The sequence below is a fragment of the Pseudophryne corroboree genome, chromosome 7 (genome assembly GCF_028390025.1).
Source record: "Pseudophryne corroboree isolate aPseCor3 chromosome 7, aPseCor3.hap2, whole genome shotgun sequence".
Lineage (NCBI taxonomy): Eukaryota > Metazoa > Chordata > Amphibia > Anura > Myobatrachidae > Pseudophryne > Pseudophryne corroboree.
This window is the reverse complement of record NC_086450.1, coordinates 19,055,447-19,078,307: the sequence shown is the minus strand read 5'-3', so window position 1 is coordinate 19,078,307 and position 22,861 is coordinate 19,055,447. Positions and strand designations below refer to the sequence as shown.

Genomic DNA, 22,861 nt, shown 5'->3' with positions numbered 1-22,861 from the left:
AAAATGTATAATAATAAAGATTTTAAAATGTTCTGGTCTTTTTAATCACAATGTGTGATTGGAATGGTTGTAGACATTTGATCGTCTTACCCCCAATTCCCCTGACCAGTACAGAATATCTGTATTGATGGGACCAAGGAGTGGTCGTGAAAATTATTTGATAAGTGCGTCCCAATAGGGCTACTTAGATTCAAAAATAAAGTCTTCTGCATTCAAAAGGACCTGACTTTCTGACGTAAGCCACAATGATCGGTCGTGGGCCTCAAATAGGAAAGAATAGAAGTAAGGATTAGTGGTGATACTGCTGTTGGCGTCGCAACTCACATAAAACAGGGAATAGTCCCTGCTCTACAACACCGGGTATTCGCAGGAGGTCTCCTCTCCCGGTACTGACCCGGCCCAACGCTGTTTGGCTTCCAAGATCGGACGAGATCGGGCATTGGCAGCGTGGTATGATAGTAGAGAATTTATATGCAAGTATACCAATGAGAGTGCACCTATATATGAAAATAAGAAAAAGGGAGATGGAGGGATAGAGGGAATGAGGACAGTTAATCAAGAAAAAAGATAAATAAGTAAAGTAAAAATAGGTGGATCTGCTTTCAGCGTTAGACACGGCTCATCAAATCCCACATCCGTGGTATTGTGCTCCGTGAATCGCGGATGAGAGTCCACGAAAAAATAGTAAAGCGTGAGCGAGAGGTATAAAAACTGTGATTTGGGTTAAATGGCCAGTGAGGAATTACCATTAAGGTAAGATGGAAATTATATCTGTCATGCGGGAAATTCACCCCGAATCGATAAATGCTGGTATTGACACTTGGGGAAAAGGAAAATATCACTTTTCAAAGTTTAAATCCATACTATGTTACCCAGACTGGGCAAACAATGTAAACAAGGTATTTTCAGCATCAATTAGAGAAAATTCATTAATAAGCATAATACATCCTGAGCTGAGTGTGGAAGTACAGTTGAATTTAACCAAGTCAAGTGTGGTGAATCCCACAGGCTGTGCCGGAAAAATAATTGTATTATTAATGACAGAAAACACACTGAGGATCACAGTAAGTGGAAAAAATCTGATAACAGTATACTGGCCTCTGCTGGTAAAAAACTCAGCATACCAGTGTAAAATCACTAGCAGGTGTAAACTAGCAAATCAAAAGAGATAGAGAAGATAAGAGAAAGAATGGGAGAAAAATGTTAAATATATTTGCTGTTAAGAAATAGAGCTTATAACAGGAGGCTGGATGTGTACTACACAGGTCTACTCAATTATATAATCAAATAAGGCATATTAGTGAGTGCATATTAATGAGTACACATAGCAAGTTGCTGTCTGTATAAATTGTAAACAGAACAGCAGTAGGCTTACTGTCACCAAGATAGAAAAAAAATCATCAGAGTAGACAGGTCGGGGCATCGTCAGATGCGAGTGCAGGAGCTAGAGATTCACTCCATGTGTGGTCCCCCCCCCCCCCCCCGTGTGGAAAACGCGTTTCGCCCTGACGGGCTTGTTCACTTCCGGGTTTAGGAGGGTGAGTGCAGCATGAGGTTTCGTGGCAGCTAATAAATGAATACTGACCAATGGCTGGACGATTTCTTAAACGCTGGGCCAGAGATAGCAGCCGCCGCTGAGAAGCGTCAATCAGTTGCGATGGTGACGGGGCGTGACGTGAAATAGGGGGCGGAGATTATGTAATCTCGAGACGCCATGTCGCTGGCAGGCCGTGCGTACACGTGTGGTCGGGTGGCCCTGAAATGTCGCGAGATCCCGGGCACCATCTTTGTGGATGGCAGTTGCATAATATAAGAGCAAGTAAACCCTGGGCGCCATCTTAGATAATGGCAAAACGGCAGCACAGAGAAGGGAAGGCTATTTGAAAAATAAATAGGAAACAGAATTAGGGGAGCATTATGATGGGTAGGAGCCCTAAGTAGAGAGAGGGGTAACTGAGAATTAAATTAGCATGGGATTTAATTGGATCAAGGATTTAAGCAAATTAGCAGATATGTAATGAAAAGAATGGTAATGCAATGGGAAGTGATATGGGAAATAAATAGGGTAGATAAATAATGCTAATAAACATTGAGGATAATTGAAGCTGAGGATTAAAGTGATTATAGTGAAAAAGTGATGAGAAGTGAGGGGAGGGGAGGGAAAGGCTGGCACGCACTGAAAGGTGAGGGGGGCAAGTGTGTGCCAGTGAGAGGAGGTGAAAAGGAATGAATGAAAAAATGAAAAAAATGTGAAAGGGGAGAAAGAGGTTGTTGTAATGGGAAAAGGGGGTGCATGCTGGTGGGAATGATCAGTGAATGAGTGCCTGTGAGTGTGGTGTGGGTAAGGGGATGGGCGGGTGAAAAATGAAAAAGTTGTTTGGAGAACGTTGTGACCATGTTGGTTTGAAGGGAATGTGCAAATTAGAAAAGTGTCAATCCGGTTGTGGAGAGTGGACTAACCAGGGAAGGGGTCAGATGAATGGGATTGAGCAAGTGAGAGAATAAAAGGAAAGAATGAAAAAGAGGGTTTTTTTTTTTGGAGATCGTTATGACAGTGTTGTTCAGAACGGGATATGTGGATAAAAAGGAATGTGGATTAGGTTATGGAGGATGAACTGCTCAGGGAAAGGGTCAGTGGTGATAATTGAGAAGGGGGGGGAAGGGGGAAAAAAGAATGGAAGGGAAAAGAAATGGGGGGGATTATTGTGGGGGGGTAAAAAAGGGGAGAGAAGGGGGGGAAAGGGGAGGGGAAGGGGAGAGATGGGGAAAAAAGGTGGGGAAAAGGAAGGGAAGGTGAGAGTGAAAAGGAAAGAGTGGCAGGAGAAGAAAGTCCAGTTATGGAAAAATGATGAGAGTTGGAATTGGTTCTGATACTAGGAGGATTCTTCACAGGAACACTGCATAATTGATGTTTTCATTCAGGCCAAAAGGCCTGAGGCTGTTAAGACGAAAAATCCATTCACTTTCTTTCTTGTAGAGTTCCTTGGTAATGTCCCCACCTCGTATGCCCAAATGGACACGATCTAAGCCAAAGGCTTTTAGTTCCTTGATGGATCCCTTGTGGTGATAGTGAAAATGCCTGGCAACAGTAGTGAGTTGTTTCATATGGGCAAGGTCTTTCGCAGCATTACGTATATTGCCCAAATGTTCCAGAATTCTTTCTTTGAGTTTTCGTGTAGTCATGCCAACATATTTAAGATTGCATCCGCAGGTTATGCAGTAGATGACCACTTGAGTATCACAGTTGAAGAAATGTTGTAGCTTCACTGTTTGGCCATACCTGTCCATAACGGTATTGGTTTTAGATATCTGAGGGCATGATTTACATTTGCCACAGGGAAAAGAGCCTATGACGGTGGGTTTCTTAGGTGTAGATGTTACTAGGTGGCTCCGAACTAGCTGATCTTTGATGTTCTTGGATCTACGCCAGCTCATCTGTAAGGGTGATTTCAAAAAAGGAGATAAATCCGGATCCAACTGTAGTATGGAAAGATGTTTTGTTATCGCATTCTTGAGCATCCTCCACTCAGGGTAGAAGGTTCCTATGAATCTGATAACCTCGTCCTGTTTCGGGACCTCTTTCTTCTTCTTGAAGATCAGGCTTTCTCTCTTTACCATTGCTGTGGCTGAGTATGCGCGTTTAAGTGAGCGTCTACTGTAGCCCCTGGTTAGGAGGCGATTAGTGAGTTCTCTGCTCTTGATTTTAAAGGCATGCTCCTCTGAGCAATTGCGCCTCAGCCTTAGGTACTCCGCTTTAGGGATGTTTTCAACAGTGTGAGCTGGTCTGGAAAAGGAGACTGTTAGTTGCAGTCTCTTTACGAAATAGCTCGGTTTCGAGAAAGCCTGTTGTAGATTTGTAAATGTTCAGGTCCAGGAATGGAACTTTTTCCGTACTGATGGTGTATGTCAATGTGATGTTGAGATCATTAGTATTGAGAATTTTTATGAAATCCATCAGAAGGTCCCTCTCTTCGTCCCAGATAATGAATATATCGTCAATATATCTTAGCCATAATATCACGTGAACGGTGTATTTCTCATTGATGGTGTTAAAGACATAAAAGTGCTCCCACCATCCCAAAAACAGATTCGCATACGTAGGTGCGCAGGCTGCGCCCATTGCTGTACCCCTTACTTGTAAGAAAAATTGGTCCTGAAAGACAAAGTAATTCTTGGAGAGGACAAAATCTAGTAATCTTAGAAGGAAGTTTGAAAAATCTTTCTCGCCCCCTTGATCCAGATAGTATTGGACAGCTGCAAGGCCTTGATGATGATTAATACTGGTGTAGAGTGCTTCTACATCTAGAGTCACCAGGAGAAAGTTGGTTTCAAAATGTATATTGTGGATCTTCCGTAGTAAATCAGATGTATCTTGTAGATAAGAGGGTAAAGAGAGAACAAAATCCCGAAGGTGCAGGTCCAAAAACCTACTTGGTTGTTCCAAAAGTCCGCCGTTGCCAGACATAATAGGTCTTCCTGGTGGGTTGAGGGCATTTTTATGTATCTTAGGCAGAAGATAGAATGTGGGTGTCTTCGGACTCTGGACCGTAAGATATTGTGATTCCTGCTTTGTAATTGTGCATTGGGCTTCAGTTTCCTGTATTAACTTAGAGTTTTTTGTAACATGCTGAATTATGTAGCTGTCTGTGAGCCTCAGTGATGTAAATTTCTTGGGGCCAAAGAACGATGTTGCCACCTTTGTCTGAAGGTTTTATAATGATGTCATGCCATGTTCCTAATTCCTGAAGGGCTTTTCTCTCCTTAAATTTGAGGTTACTGGGAAATTGGTGAAGGCCGCTTTTGGTTTGTACGTAGATGTCATCAAATTCTTTCGACACTCTATTAAAAAAAAACCCGATCTCTGGGCTGTTGTTATCGGGAGGGAAAAAAGAAGATTTGGGTCTGCACTTGGGTCTCTGGGTAGATACTTCATCCATATTGGATCCCATACGAAGCTGTTCTAGTTCCTGAATGGCATTGAGCTCTTCCGCAGACAAGTCCTGATCTGCAGGATTCTCAGAGAGTCTTAATTCTTGTTTTGCAAAGAATTTTTTCAGGAGGAGCTTCCTCCCGAATAATCTCAAGTCCTTTTCCCAAGAAAATCTGTTAAAGGATCTTACTGGGGAGAAGGAAAGTCCCTTGGCGAGTACCTCCATATGGTCAGGGGAGAGAGACCTTGTGGATAAATTAATGACCTGCAGTTTGGCGGGATTGGCCGGGTTTACCGCAATGTCTTCCTCTGTCGGACTGGATATCGGGCAGTCCTCGGTATGTCCCAATCTTGATTGCGTCCGTCGCCTCTTCTTTCCCCCTCTCCTTGTTTTCCTGGAGTTCTGATGCGTCCTCTTGGCCTCTGTCCTTGATCTAAAAAACGTGGGGAAAAGTCTTCTGCCTCTTCACGATTGTATGTGGTGCTTTCGAAAGTTTCACTGGACGAGTCTCCACTATTGGAAGATTCGAATTCGGAGAAGGTGGGATCTTCCCTTCGTTTTCTGTTCTTATTGAGAGGTGTCGGATTCCACCTGAAAACGTTGCCACGTGAGAAATCGTGTTTGTCCCTGATGAATTTACTGCGTTTTTGATCAACTATCGCTTGTTCATAAAGGACAATTTCTTTCTTGTGTTTTTCGAAGGCTGTTTGAAAGGATAGATCTTTTTCCCACGTTTCCAGTGTTTTGCCAAGTTCATCAATCTCTTTCTCGACCTGGTCTATGAGTAGAGTGTCGTGTTTAACCAACAGGTGCAATAATTCATGAGAGCATTTGAGCAAAACTGCTTCCCATTCGGTTTTCAAATTATCAGTTGCAAGGGGAAAGGATGGAAATATTTTGGGCCTCAGGCCCCGAGGTACAATCTTATGCTTAATATAGTTTTCTAAGGTCGTGACATCCCACGATAGGCGTGTCCTCTTCTGCAGGCTTTTCTGTAGCCTGGAGAAGGTGGTCCGCCAGTCTAGATTAGAAGTAGGTTGTTCATAGGTCTCAGAGAACGGGTCCCCAAAATTATCCAAATTCTGGCGTCTCAGTAACTCAGTCTTCAGTGAAAATGTGGTCATAATGGATTCTGATATAGATCCTAAGCCAAATAATGCTGATAAGTTTGTTAGGTATCTCGAGTTGCTCCTCAATAACAAAAGTTAAACAAACTAATGATTGTGCTTAGCTGCTAAAAAGGATCACTGGGTAAAGAAAGGACGGATATTGATTTAATCAGTATAAAAATTAATTAAACAAAAAACCGTGCCAAATGATCAGAGACTGTTGTTACAACAGTATAGGCTAATACTTATGACTAGACAGGGGGCGATCGGGCATCAGTCAGATTGATACAGTATTGATATGAGAGAACCAAAGATTGGACAATTAGACGCTCCAAAATAGGAAAAAGAAAAAAACACCTGTTTTTTACCTAGGTAGATGGTACTGACCAGGCCCAACGCTGTTTGGCTTCCAAGATCGGACGAGATCGGGCATTGGCAGCGTGGTATGATAGTAGAGAATTTATATGCAAGTATACCAATGAGAGTGCACCTATATATGAAAATAAGAAAAAGGGAGATGGAGGGATAGAGGGAATGAGGACAGTTAATCAAGAAAAAAGATAAATAAGTAAAGTAAAAATAGGTGGATCTGCTTTCCGCGTTAGACACAGCTCATCAAATCCCACATCCGTGGTATTGTGCTCCGTGAATCGCGGATGAGAGTCCACGAAAAAATAGTAAAGCGTGAGCGAGAGGTATAAAAACTGTGATTTGGGTTAAATGGTCAGTGAGGAATTACCATTAAGGTAAGATGGAAATGATATCTGTCATACGGGAAATTCACCCCGAAACGATAAATGCTGGTATTGACACTTGGGGAAAAGGAAAGTATCACTTTTCAAAGTTTAAATCCATACTATGTTACCCAGACTGGGCAAACGATGTAAACAAGGTATTTTCAGCATCAATTAGAGAAAATTAATTAATAAGCATAATACATCCTGAGCTGAGTGTGGAAGTACAGTTGAATTTAACCAAGTCAAGTGTGGTGAATCCCACAGGCTGTGCCGGAAAAATAATTGTATTATTAATGACAGAAAACACACTGAGGATCACAGTAAGTGGAAAAAATCTGATAACAGTATACTGGCCTCTGCTGGTAAAAAAACTCAGCATACCAGTGTAAAATCACTAGCAGGTGTAAACTAGCAAAACAAAAGAGATAGAGAAGATAAGAGAAAGAATGGGAGAAAAATGTTAAATATATTTGCTGTTAAGAAATAGAGCTTATAACAGGAGGCTGGATGTGTACTACACAGGTCTACTCAATTATATAATCAAATAAGGCATATTAGTGAGTGCATATTAATGAGTACACATAGCAAGTTGCTGTCTGTATAAATTGTAAACAGAACAGCAGTAGGCTTACTGTCACCAAGATAGAAAAAAATCATCAGAGTAGACAGGTCGGGGCATCGTCAGATGCGAGTGCAGGAGCTAGAGATTCACTCCATGTGTGGTCCCCCCCCCCGTGTGGAAAACGCGTTTCGCCCTGACGGGCTTGTTCACTTCCGGGTTTAGGAGGGTGAGTGCAGCATGAGGTTTCGTAGCAGCTAATAAATGAATACTGACCAATGGCTGGACGATTTCTTAAACGCTGGGCCAGAGATAGCAGCCGCCGCTGAGAAGCGTCAATCAGTTGCGATGGTGACGGGGCGTGACGTGAAATAGGGGGCGGAGATTATGTAATCTTGAGACGCCATGTCGCTGGCTGGCCGTGCGTACACGTGTGGTCGGGTGGCCCTGAAATGTCGCGAGATCCCGGGCGCCGTCTTTGTGGACGGCAGTTGCATAATATAAGAGCAAGTAAACCCTGGGCGCCATCTTAGATAATGGCAAAACGGCAGCACAGAGAAGGGAAGGCTATTTGAAAAATAAATAGGAAACAGAATTAGGGGAGCATTATGATGGGTAGGAGCCCTAAGTAGAGAGAGGGGTAACTGAGAATTAAATTAGCATGGGATTTAATTGGATCAAGGATTTAAGCAAATTAGCAGATATGTAATGAAAAGAATGGTAATGCAATGGGAAGTGATATGGGAAATAAATAGGGTAGATAAATAATGCTAATAAACATTGAGGATAATTGAAGCTGAGGATTAAAGTGATTATAGTGAAAAAGTGATGAGAAGTGAGGGGAGGGGAGGGAAAGGCTGGCACGCACTGAAAGGTGAGGGGGGCAAGTGTGTGCCAGTGAGAGGAGGTGAAAAGGAATGAATGAAAAAATGAAAAAAAAATGTGAAAGGGGAGAAAGAGGTTGTTGTAATGGGAAAAGGGGGTGCATGCTGGTGGGAATGATCAGTGAATGAGTGCCTGTGAGTGTGGTGTGGGTAAGGGGATGGGCGGGTGAAAAATGAAAAAGTTGTTTGGAGAACGTTGTGACCATGTTGGTTTGAAGGGAATGTGCAAATTAGAAAAGTGTCAATCCGGTTGTGGAGAGTGGACTAACCAGGGAAGGGGTCAGATGAATGGGATTGAGCAAGTGAGAGAATAAAGGAAAGAATGAAAAAGAGGGTTTTTTTTTTGGAGATCGTTATGACAGTGTTGTTCAGAACGGGATATGTGGATAAAAAGGAATGTGGATTAGGTTATGGAGGATGAACTGCTCAGGGAAAGGGTCAGTGGTGATAATTGAGAAGGGGGGGGGGGAGGGGGAAAAAAGAATGGAAGGGAAAAGAAATGGGGGGGATTATTGTGGGGGGGTAAAAAAGGGGAGAGAAGGGGGGGGAAAGGGGAGGGGAAGGGGAGAGATGGGGAAAAAAAGGTGGGGAAAAGGAAGGGAAGGTGAGAGTGAAAAGGAAAGAGTGGCAGGAGAAGAAAGTCCAGTTATGGAAAAATGATGAGAGTTGGAATTGGTTCTGATACTAGGAGGATTCTTCACAGGAACACTGCATAATTGATGTTTTCATTCAGGCCAAAAGGCCTGAGGCTGTTAAGACGAAAAATCCATTCACTTTCTTTCTTGTAGAGTTCCTTGGTAATGTCCCCACCTCGTATGCCCAAATGGACACGATCTAAGCCAAAGGCTTTTAGTTCCTTGATGGATCCCTTGTGGTGATAGTGAAAATGCCTGGCAACAGTAGTGAGTTGTTTCATACGGGCAAGGTCTTTCGCTGCATTACGTATATTGCCCAAATGTTCCAGAATTCTTTCTTTGAGTTTTCGTGTAGTCATGCCAACATATTTAAGATTGCATCCGCAGGTTATGCAGTAGATGACCACTTGAGTATCACAGTTGAAGAAATGTTGTAGCTTCACTGTTTGGCCATACCTGTCCATAACGGTATTGGTTTTAGATATCTGAGGGCATGATTTACATTTGCCACAGGGAAAAGAGCCTATGACGGTGGGTTTCTTAGGTGTAGATGTTACTAGGTGGCTCCGAACTAGCTGATCTTTGATGTTCTTGGATCTACGCCAGCTCATCTGTAAGGTGATTTCAAAAAAGGAGATAAATCCGGATCCAACTGTAGTATGGAAAGATGTTTTGTTATCGCATTCTTGAGCATCCTCCACTCAGGGTAGAAGGTTCATATGAATCTGATAATCTCGTCCTGTTTCGGGACCTCTTTCTTCTTCTTAAAGATCAGGCTTTCTCTCTTTACCATTGCTGTGGCTGAGTATGCGCGTTTAAGTGAGCGTCTACTGTAGCCCCTGGTTAGGAGGCGATTAGTGAGTTCTCTGCTCTTGATTTTAAAGGCATGCTCCTCTGAGCAATTGCGCCTCAGCCTTAGGTACTCCGCTTTAGGGATGTTTTCAACAGTGTGAGCTGGTCTGGAAAAGGAGACTGTTAGTTGCAGTCTCTTTACGAAATAGCTCGGTTTCGAGAAAGCCTGTTGTAGATTTGTAAATGTTCAGGTCCAGGAATGGAACTTTTTACGTACTGATGGTGTATGTCAATGTGATGTTGAGATCATTAGTATTGAGAATTTTTATGAAATCCATCAGAAGGTCCCTCTCTTCGTCCCAGATAATGAATATATCGTCAATATATCTTAGCCATAATATCACGTGAACGGTGTATTTCTCATTGATGGTGTTAAAGACATAAAAGTGCTCCCACCATCCCAAAAACAGATTCGCATACGTAGGTGTGCAGGCTGCGCCCATTGCTGTACCCCTTACTTGTAAGAAAAATTGGTCCTGAAAGACAAAGTAATTCTTGGAGAGGACAAAATCTAGTAATCTTAGAAGGAAGTTTGAAAAATCTTTCTCGCCCCCTTGATCCAGATAGTATTGGACAGCTGCAAGGCCTTGATGATGATTAATACTGGTGTAGAGTGCTTCTACATCTAGAGTCACCAGGAGAAAGTTGGTTTCAAAATGTATATCGTGGATCTTCCGTAGTAAATCAGATGTATCTTGTAGATAAGAGGGTGAAGAGAGAACAAAATCCCGAAGGTGCAGGTCCAAAAACCTACTTGGTTGTTCCAAAAGTCCGCCGTTGCCAGACATAATAGGTCTTCCTGGTGGGTTGAGGGCATTTTTATGTATCTTAGGCAGAAGATAGAATGTGGGTGTCTTCGGACTCTGGACCGTAAGATATTGTGATTCCTGCTTTGTAATTGTGCATTGGGCTTCAGTTTCCTGTATTAACTTATTGTAAGCATTCTGGAATCTGGTGGTGGGATTACTGAGGAGTTTTTTGTAACATGCTGAATTATGTAGCTGTCTGTGAGCCTCAGTGATGTAAATTTCTTGGGGCCAAAGAACGATGTTGCCACCTTTGTCTGAAGGTTTTATAATGATGTCATGCCATGTTCCTAATTCCTGAAGGGCTTTTCTCTCCTTAAATTTGAGGTTACTGGGAAATTGGTGAAGGCCGCTTTTGGTTTGTACATAGATGTCATCAAATTCTTTCGACACTCTATTAAAAAAAACCCGATCTCTGGGCTGTTGTTATCGGGAGGGAAAAAAGAAGATTTGGGTCTGCACTTGGGTCTCTGGGTAGATACTTCATCCATATTGGATCCCATACGAAGCTGTTCTAGTTCCTGAATGGCATTGAGCTCTTCCGCAGACAAGTCCTGATCTGCAGGATTCTCAGAGAGTCTTAATTCTTGTTTTGCAAAGAATTTTTTCAGGAGGAGCTTCCTCCCGAATAATCTCAAGTCCTTTTCCCAAGAAAATCTGTTAAAGGATCTTACTGGGGAGAAGGAAAGTCCCTTGGCGAGTACCTCCATATGGTCAGGGGAGAGAGACCTTGTGGATAAATTAATGACCTGCAGTTTGGCAGGATTGGCCGGGTTTACCGCAATGTCTTCCTCTGTCGGACTGGATATCGGGCAGTCCTCGGTATGTCCCAATCTTGATTGCGTCCGTCGCCTCTTCTTTCCCCCTCTCCTTGTTTTCCTGGAGTTCTGATGCGTCCTCTTGGCCTCTGTCCTTGATCTAAAAAACGTGGGGAAAAGTCTTCTGCCTCTTCACGATTGTATGTGGTGCTTTCTAAAGTTTCACTGGACGAGTCTCCACTATTGGAAGATTCGAATTTGGAGAAGGTGGGATCTTCCCTTCGTTTTCTGTTCTTATTGAGAGGTGTCGGATTCCACCTGAAAACGTTGCCACGTGAGAAATCGTGTTTGTCCCTGATGAATTTACTGCGTTTTTGATCAACTATCGCTTGTTCATAAAGGACAATTTCTTTCTTGTGTTTTTCGAAGGCTGTTTGAAAGGATAGATCTTTTTCCCACGTTTCCAGTGTTTTGCCAAGTTCATCAATCTCTTTCTCGACCTGGTCTATGAGTAGAGTGTCGTGTTTAACCAACAGGTGCAATAATTCATGAGAGCATTTGAGCAAAACTGCTTCCCATTCGGTTTTCAAATTATCAGTTGCAAGGGGAAAGGATGGAAATATTTTGGGCCTCAGGCCCCGAAGTACAATCTTATGCTTAATATAGTTTTCTAAGGTCGTGACATCCCACGATAGGCGTGTCCTCTTCTGCAGGCTTTTCTGTAGCCTGGAGAAGGTGGTCCGCCAGTCTAGATTAGAAGTAGGTTGTTCATAGGTCTCAGAGAACGGGTCCCCAAAATTATCCAAATTCTGGCGTCTCAGTAACTCAGTCTTCAGTGAAAATGTGGTCATAATGGATTCTGATATAGATCCTAAGCCAAATATTGCTGATAAGTTTGTTAGGTATCTCGAGTTGCTCCTCAATAACAAAAGTTAAACAAACTAATGATTGTGCTTAGCTGCTAAAAAGGATCACTGGGTAAAGAAAGGACGGATATTGATTTAATCAGTATAAAAATTAATTAAACAAAAAACCGTGCCAAACGATCAGAGACTGTTGTTACAACAGTATAGGCTAATACTTATGACTAGACAGGGGGCGATCGGGCACCAGTCAGATTGATACAGTATTGATATGAGAGAACCAAAGATTGGACAATTAGACGCTCCAAAATAGGAAAAAGAAAAAAACACCTGTTTTTTACCTAGGTAGATGGTACTGACCAGGCCCAACACTGTTTGGCTTCCAAGATCGGACGAGATCGGGCATTGGCAGCGAGGTATGATAGTAGAGAATTTATATGCAAGTATACCAATGAGAGTGCACCTATATATGAAAATAAGAAAAAGGGAGATGGAGGGATAGAGGGAATGAGGACAGTTAATCAAGAAAAAAGATAAATAAGTAAAGTAAAAATAGGTGGATCTGCTTTCCGCGTTAGACACAGCTCATCAAATCCCACATCCGTGGTATTGTGCTCCGTGAATCGTGGATGAGAGTCCACGAAAAAATAGTAAAGCGTGAGCGAGAGGTATAAAAACTGTGATTTGGGTTAAATGGTCAGTGAGGAATTACCATTAAGGTAAGATGGAAATGATATCTGTCATACGGGAAATTCACCCCGAAACGATAAATGCTGGTATTGACACTTGGGGAAAAGGAAAGTATCACTTTTCAAAGTTTAAATCCATACTATGTTACCCAGACTGGGCAAACAATGTAAACAAGGTATTTTCAGCATCAATTAGAGAAAATTAATTAATAAGCATAATACATCCTGAGCTGAGTGTGGAAGTACAGTTGAATTTAACCAAGTCAAGTGTGGTGAATCCCACAGGCTGTGCCGGAAAAATAATTGTATTATTAATGACAGAAAACACACTGAGGATCACAGTAAGTGGAAAAAATCTGATAACAGTATACTGGCCTCTGCTGGTAAAAAAACTCAGCATACCAGTGTAAAATCACTAGCAGGTGTAAACTAGCAAAACAAAAGAGATAGAGAAGATAAGAGAAAGAATGGGAGAAAAATGTTAAATATATTTGCTGTTAAGAAATAGAGCTTATAACAGGAGGCTGGATGTGTACTACACAGGTCTACTCAATTATATAATCAAATAAGGCATATTAGTGAGTGCATATTAATGAGTACACATAGCAAGTTGCTGTCTGTATAAATTGTAAACAGAACAGCAGTAGGCTTACTGTCACCAAGATAGAAAAAAATCATCAGAGTAGACAGGTCGGGGCATCGTCAGATGCGAGTGCAGGAGCTAGAGATTCACTCCATGTGTGGTTCCCCCCCCCCCGTGTGGAAAACGCGTTTCGCCCTGACGGGCTTGTTCACTTCCGGGTTTAGGAGGGTGAGTGCAGCATGAGGTTTCGTAGCAGCTAATAAATGAATACTGACCAATGGCTGGACGATTTCTTAAACGCTGGGCCAGAGATAGCAGCCGCCGCTGAGAAGCGTCAATCAGTTGCGATGGTGACGGGGCGTGACGTGAAATAGGGGGCGGAGATTATGTAATCTTGAGTTGAGACGCCATGTCGCTGGCTGGCCGTGCGTACACGTGTGGTCGGGTGGCCCTGAAATGTCGCGAGATCCCGGGCGCCGTCTTTGTGGACGGCAGTTGCATAATATAAGAGCAAGTAAACCCTGGGCGCCATCTTAGATAGTGGCAAAACGGCAGCACAGAGAAGGGAAGGCTATTTGAAAAATAAATAGGAAACAGAATTAGGGGAGCATTATGATGGGTAGGAGCCCTAAGTAGAGAGAGGGGTAACTGAGAATTAAATTAGCATGGGATTTAATTGGATCAAGGATTTAAGCAAATTAGCAGATATGTAATGAAAAGAATGGTAATGCAATGGGAAGTGATATGGGAAATAAATAGGGTAGATAAATAATGCTAGTAAACATTGAGGATAATTGAAGCTGAGGATTAAAGTGATTATAGTGAAAAAGTGATGAGAAGTGAGGGGAGGGGAGGGAAAGGCTGGCACGCACTGAAAGGTGAGGGGGGCAAGTGTGTGCCAGTGAGAGGAGGTGAAAAGGAATGAATGAAAAAATGAAAAAAATGTGAAAGGGGAGAAAGAGGTTGTTGTAATGGGAAACGGGGGTGCATGCTGGTGGGAATGATCAGTGAATGAGTGCCTGTGAGTGTGGTGTGGGTAAGGGGATGGGCGGGTGAAAAATGAAAAAGTTGTTTGGAGAACGTTGTGACCATGTTGGTTTGAAGGGAATGTGCAAATTAGAAAAGTGTCAATCCGGTTGTGGAGAGTGGACTAACCAGGGAAGGGGTCAGATGAATGGGATTGAGCAAGTGAGAGAATAAAGGAAAGAATGAAAAAGAGGGTTTTTTTTTTGGAGATCGTTATGACAGTGTTGTTCAGAACGGGATATGTGGATAAAAAGGAATGTGGATTAGGTTATGGAGGATGAACTGCTCAGGGAAAGGGTCAGTGGTGATGATTGAGAAGGGGGGGAATGGGGGGGGATGGGGGGGGAAGGGGGGGGGAGGGGGGAAAGGAATGGAAGGGAAAAAAATGGGGGGGGGGGGAAGGGGAGAGAAGGGGGGGGGAAGGGGAGGGGAAGGGGAGAGATGGGGAAAAAAAGGTGGGGAAAAGGAAGGGAAGGTGAGAGTGAAAAGGAAAGAGTGGCAGGAGAAGAAAGGCCAGTTATGGAAAAATGATGAGAGTTTGAATTGGTTCTGATACTGGGAGGATTCTTCACAGGAACACTGCATAATTGATGTTTTCATTCAGGACAAAGGCCTGAGGCTGTTAAGATGAAAAATCCATTCACTTTCTTTCTTGTAGAGTTCCTTGGTAATGTCCCCACCTCGTATGCCCAAATGGACACGATCTAAGCCAAAGGCTTTTAGTTCCTTGATGGATCCCTTGTGGTGATAGTGAAAATGCCTGGCAACAGTAGTGAGTTGTTTCATACGGGCAAGGTCTTTCGCAGCATTACGTATATTGCCCAAATGTTCCAGAATTCTTTCTTTGAGTTTTCGTGTAGTCATGCCAACATATTTAAGATTGCATCCGCAGGTTATGCAGTAGATGACCGCTTGAGTATCACAGTTGAAGAAATGTTGTAGCTTCACTGTTTGGCCATACCTGTCCATAACGGTATTGGTTTTAGATATCTGCGGGCATGATTTACATTTGCCACAGGGAAAAGAGCCTATGACGGTGGGTTTCTTAGGTGTAGATGTTACTAGGTGGCTCCGAACTAGCTGATCTTTGATGTTCTTGGATCTACGCCAGCTCATCTGTAAGGTGATTTCAAAAAAGGAGTTAAATCCGGATCCAACTGTAGTATGGAAAGATGTTTTGTTATCGCATTCTTGAGCATACTCCACTCAGGGCAGAAGGTTCCTATGAATCTGATAACCTCGTCCTGTTTCGGGACCTCTTTCTTCTTCTTGAAGATCAGGCTTTCTCTCTTTACCATTGCTGTGGCTGAGTATGCGCGTTTAAGTGAGCGTCTACTGTAGCCCCTGGTTAGGAGGCGATTAGTGAGTTCTCTGCTCTTGATTTTAAAGGCATGCTCCTCTGAGCAATTGCGCCTCAGCCTTAGGTACTCCCCTTTAGGGATGTTTTCAACCGTGGGAGGGAAGTGTGAGCTGGTCTGGAAAAGGAGACTGTTAGTTGCAGTCTCTTTACGAAATAGCTCGGTTTCGAGAAAGCCTGTTGTAGATTTGTAAATGTTCTGGTCCAGGAATGGAACTTTTTCTGTACTGATGGTGTATGTCAATGTGATGTTGAGATCATTAGTATTGAGAATTTTTATGAAATCCATCAGAAGGTCCCTCTCTCCGTCCCAGATAATGAATATATCGTCAATATATCTTAGCCATAATATCACTTTAATAGACTTTATTTTTGAATCTAAGTAGCCCTATTGGGACGCACTTATCAAATAATTTTCACGACCACTCCTTGGTCCCATCAATACAGATATTCTGTACTGGTCAGGGGAATTGGGGGTAAGACGATCAAATGTCTACAACCATTCCAATCACACATTGTGATTAAAAAGACCAGAACATTTTAAAAACTTTATTATTATAAATTTTTTCTATATGGATCAGCTACATGGGTAACTTTGTTATTAATGTTTTAACAATAAAAGTTATGTTTTAAGTATTTCTTTTCATATGTCATAGAAATTTTCTTTCCTTTCTAAAGAGTGCGCCCACACAAGAGCCTTCTTTCCCTCCCTCTCCCAGTACTTGTACTCCCTGGCTCTGGGCGCACCACCAACTAGGACAACGCCATCTACCTAAGTAAAAAACAGGTGTTTTTTTCTTTTTCCTATTTTGGAGCGTCTAATTGTCCAATCTTTGGTTCTCTCATATCAATACTGTATCAATCTGACTGGTGCCCGATCGCCCCCTGTCTAGTCATAAACATAGCAAAACTGCAAGAGACTTATATAGCAGCCAGCAGCACTGGGGACATATAGCAGCAGAGGACACCAACACTGTGACTGGCTGGACTGATGCAGCATAAGACACTGACTACACTGGACTGGACTGAGCAGCACAAGACAGCAGTAAGTAGACTCGCCACCCCACTTTCCCGCCCCCACACAGACACTGAGGACGGAGACACGTCCTCTCACTACACTCTCCGAGACTGAAGTGAAAATGGCGGCGACGCGTGGCTCCTTATATGGAATCCAAATCCCGCGAGAATCCGACAGCGGGATGATGACGTTTTGCCTCGTTCGGGTTTCCGAGTCAGGCGGGAAAACCCGAGCCTGGCTCGTATCCGGACTCGTATGGTGAAGTTCGGTACGGTTCGGTTCTCTGAGAACCGAACCCGCTCATCCCTATGTAAAAGTGGATTTAATTAAGTTGATATTTCAGGGATGTGCTCCCCTTCCTAGAGACAAAAATTCATTTTCCCAAAACATTGACTTTGTCTGTATTCTGTTATGGAGACACCGTTCTTCTAAGCAGGGCATGGGAGCAAGTAAGCTCTAAGGGGTCATCACGGTGTGCCAAATTCATTCTAAAATTATTTTTTTTCTGTACCTGGGAGCCTCTCTGTACCTCAGGGCCTGGGGGGAAGGGGGTACCCTTTGTACCCCCTGTCGCCAGGCCTACCCAGCAGTCATGCAGTGGTCTATGACCACTGGTATCACTACAGAATACTGTACAGCGTGCACCAGTATCAAAAGTGCAAAGAGGGGATCTGGGAGTGGGGTGGGGGGGGATTAGTGTCACAGTAGGACTTATCTATCGACACATTCCACTGTGCAATGGCATATATTTAAAGGGTGCAGTGTGTGCGATACATATGGGCCCCTGGAGTCCAGAAGGGCCCAAACTGCACATGCTCTACCCATTTCTTCTATACTTACCTCTTCTGGATCCCCTTGTTGGGAGTGCTGTAAAATCACAGGGAAAATGGTGCGGTGGCCAAGCTGAAATGTACGCAATCTTCGTGGTTTGTGCACCCTAACCTGTACTTTTGTTGGGTTTTGTCACTTTGCATGGCTAAACCCGGTACTAATGGGCATGCATAGTGGGCATGTGTGCCCAGCAGGGGCAACAATTGAATAGCCCCTGTGGGCACCCAATACATGTGGTAACCCCCAAAACAATTGAATCAGCCCCACAGTATAGATTTTTTATATTTTTAGTTACATATTGAACAATACCTAGTAGATGTGATCGTGCCTACCGAACTTCCAGGATCTGAGGAATTCCAAGGAATCCGAGTCCTTGAATTATCCCGCCAGGCTCGGATTAAAAAACAAAGCAAAACGTCATCTTCCCGACATCGGATCTCACGTGCTTTGGATTCAGGCACCATTTCACACAGGGCCGCCAGAGGGAAGGAAGCTTTATTGAGGACTTAAACGAGGACACTGTTTGATGAGCACCCATGTCCCTAGTGTTATTAATACTGGACAAGTATTTTTGGCTAAGTGTGTCACACTGGTGCCATAACTTAACCTTTTTTTGTCACTACCTACAGTGCAGCCCAGAGCTCCTAATACAGGTGCAGCATTAACCCTTGTCCCACATTGGGGTTCTTTATTTTGTGACTGCCCGCAGTGCAGCCCAGAGCTCCTAATACAAGGCAGTGTTAACCCTTGTCGCACATTGGTGTTCTTTATTTTGTCACTGACCGCAGTGCAGCCCAGAGATCCTAATACAGGGCAGTGTTAACCCTTTACTGGTGCTGTAACTGCCAACAGTGCAGCCAAGCATTAACCCTTGGGGCACACTGGTGGGTTTTTTTTGTCACTCTCTGCAGCGCAGCATTAAGCCATTATTGGTGCACACATATAACCGCAGTGATTTGCAGCAGTGAGTAAAACAAATAAAATCTCAAGTCCTTTTCCCAAGAAAATCTGTTAAAGGATATAAAAAAAATAATAATAATTGTGTGTTTTTAGAGCCAGGCCAAGCCACCACGTTACAAGCGCTGTGTTAGGTTGTTGTCAATTGTTTACAAACAGAATTTTTATTTATTTGTAAAACTTGTGTGTGTTTAACTTTAGGGCCAGGCTGCACTGGCATATTTGTAATGGATGCAGTATGTGCGGTGCATGTGGGCCCCCATTTTTTTTCAATACTTTCCCTCTGGAGTCCCGCGTCGGCAGCAGCGGCACTGCAAAAATCACCAGGCGCCATTTTCCTTGCATTTCGCACATGTGTAGTAAGGAAATCACTGGGAAAATGGCCACCATGCCATTTTCCTGGAGACCTGCACATGGGCACTACACTATGGGACAGCGCTAGGATCCCACAGTGACCCTGGTGTACAAAGTCCACAGCACTGCCGGCTAGAGAGGAGGGGACCAGACACCCCTGCACACAGACCTCCTCCTCTCTAGCTGTGCCGTACCACTGCATCACTAATATAAGTGCTGTGAATTGCAGTGTGAAGTTACATTTAAAAAAAAAATATAAAAAAAAATAAATCATGTGTGATTTGGGCCAAGGAGTGTCACCGCGTTAATAATATTTAACTTCTAAATAATATTTAACCACTTGCCTGGCATGGTCGCATCTGATGCGACCAATCAGAAGGGTCCCCTCCTGCGACTGCCGCGGCTCTGCCCCCAGTGTATCCTGATCACTGCTGAATACAGTGATCGGGCAGCCCTGCAGTATTTCCCCCACCCGGCGGAAACCCTCCCCCCCTCTGTCCTGATCACTGTGTGCAGTGATTGGTCCATACGCAGCTCTACCCTTCCTCCTGCCTCTTCCTCCTGTTCCGATCACTGCAGCTAGCAGAGATCGGGCAGGCGGTCCAGCGTCACTCCGCTTGCCAGCATTAAAAAAAAACCCACAGTTGCGGCTCTGGAACCCCCTTGTCCCGATCACTGTGGCCAGCAGTGACAGGGCAGCCCAGCGTGATCTCCCCTCTTACATCTCTCCTCCCCAATTACCGTCATCGGGATTGATGGTCACAAAGGTCACAATGTTTTGATGGTGACCGATGTTCCGATGTTTGAAAAGCTTTTTTTTTTTTAAATAATTTTAAAAATGTTTTTTCTTTTCTTTTATTCTAATAAAAACTTTGTGGACAAGTTTAAAAAAGTTTTTTCACCAAATTATGTCATAGAACCAGCCAACATTTTTGGGACGGTTTTCGGGGGGGGAAAATCGCCAGTTACGTGGTTAAGTGCTGTGAGAGTAGCAGTGAGAAGTTGTCACTTTAAAAAAAAGATGTGCTGTAGATGTGCTATAAACTGCCGTGTGTTTGTGCCGCTGCTCTGTCGCTTAGTAACCAACTGGTCGCTGCAGCCTTTGGCCAGTATTGGTGAAAACTCCGGTGAGGTAGTCAAAACTGAATGGAAATGAATGTTACTGAGGTACCTTAGTTTTTTATTTTTAATAAATTAGCAAAAATCTCAAAAAAACTTTTTTCACATTGTCATTATGGGGTACTGGGGGTCATTCCGACCCGTTCGCACGCAGCAGTTCTTCGCTGTGATGCAAACGGGTCAGAACTGCGGCTGCGTGCTGCCTGCATTGCACACGCCAGGACCGAAGGAATCGATCGAAGGCCCGATCGCAAGAAGATTGACAGCGGGAAGGAGGATCGGGGCGTCTACTCACCGTTTGCTAGGCGTGGTAAGGCGAACACAGGCGTTTGGAGGGCAGATGTCTGCTGTCACAGCCGGGACCTTCATCGCTGGATCCGTCGCACTGGGTAAGTAGGTGCAGGGCTTGTCTTGTTCTGCACAAAACCTTTATTGCATAGCAGGGCTGCACAAGCGATCACAGCCCTGCTATGCTAAAATACACTCCCCCATAGGCGGCATCTAGTTGATCGCACGAGCAGCAAAAAGTTGCTATATGCGATCAACTCGGAATGACCCCCATTGTGTGTAGAATTTCGAGGAAAAAATGAATTTACTCCATTTTGGAAAAAGGCTGTAACATAACTAAATGCTGAAAAAGTGAAGCGCTGTGAATACTTTCCGGATGCACTGTATCCATGCTTGGCCACAGGTGATATAATTAGCACCTCAGTCATTTTGATTTAACCATTGTGCTGAGCTATTGACATTGACGGATATATTGTGTTATGGTTTTAGATTTCTGAATACTGAGCAGTGTAATGATTATCTACATTATTCATTTTAATCTTTGTGGAGAATGTAACAAGTAAATGACCGTAAGCAGAGAACCAGAGACAAGCGCTAATGCCTTTCTACTTACAGTGGCCGTTTGCAGAACGCCAGAATTGTGTATAGTCCTGTATATTTATATATTCACTTGATTAACTTGATTAATTATTTATGTCCACATCAGATGCAGTAGCGCCTGCAGGGGGGGTTTCTGAGTACCCAGAAAGGAGATGAAGATAGCTCTGTCTCCGTCTATACAGTGGCTGCCGAGCCATGATCGGAAATGGCGCGCATGCGTGGCAACTTCACAGACACAGGCGGAGAACTCTCATAGGAGAGGAGATCGCTGAAGAGGAGCGGCTCTTTCTCCCCAGGAACAGCGGAACTTTGCCTGAATCCTGCAGGCAAAAAACTGCAGAGGAGTTACCACCTACAGGTAGGTAACTAGGTCGCTGAAGAGTTTATGCATACTGACGCTGCTATTTTACCAAACTGTTTAAAACTACCTACTGGTTTGACAGCTCAGATTTATTATAGCTATAATGTCTGATCGGGATGCAGTCAATTTACCTCCAATCAAAATCCCGACGGTCGAAATCCCGACAGCAATTGACCGACGGTCAAAATCCCGACATGGACAAAATGCCGATTTTTTAAATACCGACAAGGTCAAAATACATGGGAAATGCCGACAGGTCAAAATACCGACATGAGTTTTTCATGATTTTTTTCATTGAAACCGACTTGTTCATACTTTACCATCCCAGTGGACCTGGAGGGGGAATATAATAGTGTGCCGAGCGCAGCGAGGCACCGTGCCCGAACCATGTTGAGCGCAGCGAGGGGGCGTGGTACACTTATATGGTGTCCATGTCGACCTATGTCAACATCCACACAAAAAAACAACGAAAAATGCATCTTGGTATTTTGACATGTCTGCATTTTACATGTCGGTATTTTGACCTTGTCGGTATTTTAAATGTCGGTATTTTATCCATTTCGGGATTTTGACCTTGTCGGGATTTTGACCATCGGTCAATTGCTGTCGGGATTTCGACCGTCGGGATTTTGATTGGAGGTATTTCATACCGATCCTGTCTGTTCTGTGAGAGGTAGGCATAGTTCTGCACTACTACAGGTAGAGTGCGGCTTAGGAAACAGCTCGCCAGACACTGGTGCTCACGTGCCAGTACTGGCAGCACTGGTCTCCGACTCACGCTACGGGGCAGTGGGCGTATAATCCCTATTTGCCGCTACTGAAGATCTCCTCCTGCAGCTCTTCCCCCTAGCAGATAGCCCAGGCAGCGTTGGCTCCCATAGGAATGTACGCAGGCTTCTGTGCAAGATTTAAAGTGACGTCACAATTGGTGCGAGTTTTAAATCTCACCCATATGAAAGGTCGCCTCTGAGCACTGAACAGGCCAGAATGTAGCCTCTATTTCCTTACTCCATCATTCAGACTTAGGGGGTAATTCAGACCAGATCGCTGCTGTGCATTTTTGCACAGTGGGTGATCAGGTCCAAACTGCGCATGCGTATGCGTCGCAATGCGCAGGCGCGTTGCACGGGTACAAAGCGGATCGCCGCTCAGCGATGGGTTTGTGCGAAGGATCCATTTGCACGGGCGATCGCAAGGAACTTGACAGTAAGAGGGCGTTTGTGGGTGGCAACTGACCGTTTTCTGGGAGTGGTGGTTGGAAAACGCAGGCGTGCCCAAGCGTTTGCAGGGCGGGTGTCTGACGTCAATTCCGGTCCCAGACAGGCTGAAGTGATCGCAGCGGCTGAGTAAGTCCTGGGCTGTGCAGAGACTGCACAAGATCTGTTTGTACCGCTCTGCTACGCATGCGATCGCACACTTACACAGCTAAAATACACTCCCCTATAGGTGGCGACTATCTGATCGCAGCAGTACAAATATCGCTTGCTAACGATCAGGTCTGAATTACCCCTTTAGTGCTTCCCAGTGTTCTACCTGTGTGTCCT

At 43.9% G+C, this 22,861-nt stretch overlaps 1 pseudogene; it reads right to left on the bottom strand.

Annotated features, from left to right (window-relative positions):
* Positions 1–345: 345 nt before the first annotated feature.
* LOC134947038 (5S ribosomal RNA) lies at positions 346–464 on the bottom strand (annotated as a pseudogene).
* Positions 465–22,861: the final 22,397 nt, after the last annotated feature.